The sequence below is a fragment of the Dipodomys spectabilis genome, unplaced genomic scaffold, assembly GCF_019054845.1.
Source record: "Dipodomys spectabilis isolate Male_0828 unplaced genomic scaffold, ASM1905484v1 ptg000149l, whole genome shotgun sequence".
NCBI classification, from domain to species: domain Eukaryota; kingdom Metazoa; phylum Chordata; class Mammalia; order Rodentia; family Heteromyidae; genus Dipodomys; species Dipodomys spectabilis.
Window position 1 is genome coordinate 243,114 of NW_024870826.1, and position 2,910 is coordinate 246,023.

At 32.3% G+C, this 2,910-nt stretch overlaps 1 pseudogene; it reads left to right on the top strand.

The window, feature by feature from the left end:
• Positions 1-369: 369 nt before the first annotated feature.
• On the top strand, positions 370-469 carry LOC122118405 (annotated as a pseudogene).
• The last annotated feature ends 2,441 nt before the right edge of the window (positions 470-2,910 follow it).

Here is a 2,910-nt window from a genome sequence, read left to right on the forward strand (position 1 = left end):
GGAAATTTTAAGCTGCAAAAGTTTAGAAGTAGCTCTTCAGCAAGGCTTACTTTGAATCCATTAGCTCCACAAAGCTAACTCAGTTGATAAATAAGTACTTGAAAAGCCATCTCTTTGAACCTAGCTATAAAGGCTTCAAAGTATGATCAAATTTAAAATGAAAAAGACTTAAAATAGTCATTGGCAAAAAATGCAAGTTTGAGCTATCTACCGAACAATATGTTTTTTCCACTATACACAGAATTTCAGAGAAATAAGATCAATAGCATTGTTAGTAACAATAAGGTTTCCTTGTTACAAATAGACAACCAAGGATATATGCCTGTATAGAGACTGCATCATTAACTACTTAAATTTACAGGATACTACATGCTTCGGCAGCACATATACATAAATTACAACAATATAGAGATTAACATGCCACTTGGACAAGGATGATATGAAAATATGCGAATTATTCCATATTTTTCATTCTTCAGTTGGTAGAAATGACAAACAGTTATTAAAAAGTTGATTACAAAAATATAAGTTTAACAACATATGTGATTCATATAATTAAAAGTTAGTTTGATATCAGTGTATTAAATCTTCACCTTAGAAAGGTCTTTACATAGCATAACCTTTACAAAATTTTTGAAATTAGATAACATTTTAATTTTATCCCAAAGAAATAAAATACTATAAGGACCTAGGAGAAAAAAGAATCTTAAACTGTTTTTATATGGAAAGCAATCTGTAAGGACACATTTATTTATGAATTTATATAATATATAACAATGTAGTATTCAAAGTATTATATCTAGGAGAGAATGAAATAGATTTGGACATTTTACAAACAGAATACAGAATATGTTAAAATATACTTTCTTCAGACAAGCACCAGAAATATCTTCAGGTTCTGTACTACTCATTTCAACAGATATGGTAAAATTATTTCTGATTTTAAAAATCACAAGCTCTACAGAAATCATTATAGATGTATACAAACAACTCTTGAATATATTTTGACATCAAAGTCAGGCAATTCATTTGGAAGAATACCATGGAATCCATGAATTTTTAAAGTAAGATATTGCTGTTGCTTTGTATTGTGAAAATATTTTGTACAGAGACAAAGGATGGACTGGCATTTTTTAAATTTAAGTAACTTAACCAAATCATTAAGACATAGGAGAACAATTTGTACAGCCTTTCATAACTTCAAAGAGGTAGTCATACATACTTATCTTTTGGCAGTATCAAATGCAGTTTCTTCCAAGTTGTTCTTCAGACCTGGTTTAAAATAATGGTTCAAAAGAAGGAGATCAAACGTATCTTTGCTGTTTCTATTCCCAGCAGCAAGATGCAAGGAGGTCAAGAGGCCTTTCGTTTAGACATTGGTATCTGCATCATGATGAAGTAAGAAAGAAGCCACACTGGTATTATTCCACGTATAAGCACTGTGCAGGGGTGTCCAGCCATTCACAGTTATTGCATGAATATCTGCCTCGAGCCACCAACTCATGGACAATGTCTCAGTGTCAACTGTAGGTTTCCTGATGAAGAGCAGTGTACTCATCGTCATCCCTAGTATTCACACGAGTGGCCTTTTTGGAAAGTTTTCGCCACACTGTAGAAAGCCGATTAATTTCAGCAGCCCAAAGAAGAAATTTGCTTGGATCCTTCTGCATTTTTTTCTTACAAATGATACCATTCCTCACTTTTTCATCTTCTTCCTTGTCTTCATCAGAATTGCCTAACCAGAGACTTTGAGTACCAGTTGGAATGAGATGTCCATGTATTTCCCCAGTAGTTGACGTTGGTTTAATAATTAAACTTCAGTAGAGAAGCAAAAAGTTTAAAAACTGTTACAAAGTAAAGTAATTAATCAGAATATGTTACTATTCATAATAATCATAAGCTGAATTTATAGTGATATTCAAATATGTAAGAAATGAGACAATTTGCCATACATTTGCACTTAATAAGTGAGAAAGAATTTTCTAGGTCTTTTAAAATATATCTTAAGTTTAATAAAGAACCTATTCTGTCACATCATATGATAATCAGATAAAGCTGATATTAGAGCAAAGAACAGATTCTACTAAGTTTTTGTATGTTAATGTATATACTTATTTTGGTTGTGGGAAACTGTGGGGATTTCGACTTGAGTTATTGCTCTTGCTAGGCAGGCATCATATCAGTGGTTAATTTTAGGATAGGGGTTTCCTTTCCACAAGAACATGCACCTGATCTGTCCTTTTAGCCTTCCCATCATCAATGGCATCAGAGTTGCAGACCAACTTGTCTAACTTCCTACCTTGGCTGGCCTGGATTCCACAGTCCTTCCAATCTTAGCCTGTAGATAGTGCAGTGTGGTAGAAATGATCCAATACACCCAGCTATAGATTGAGAAGGAGGTCCACTAAACTTTCGGCCTGGTTCTATTCTTAAGCCTCCTCAGTAGTTACGAGTAGAGGTGGGAGCCCCTGGTGCCAAGTAGTAAGAGTATTTTTTAAAGTAACTAGACATATATATGACTTGTGATTACCTCAGGAAAAAAATTCAAAAAAATAATGTTTAAATATTCACATTATAAATATTTTAAAAACAAAATATATGTGTCTGAATAATTTACATGTGTAAAAATCATGCAAAATTATATTAACTAGTCCTACAACTCTGAAAAAAGAATTACCCTAAAGAAACAGAAGAAAATATTTAAGTTCAAAATTTGAAATTTAGAAAATTAAATGAAGTGTACTCTTTAGATGACTTAAGTAACTGTAAACCCTCTGCATATAAATTTTCTTATAAAAATGCATGAACAAAGAAAGCAAAAGTACCCATTGATCAATAGCAACAGCAAAAGCATCAGTAGTTCTTTTTTTGAGCATACAAAAAAAAATCGATGGAAGAGATAACAATGTT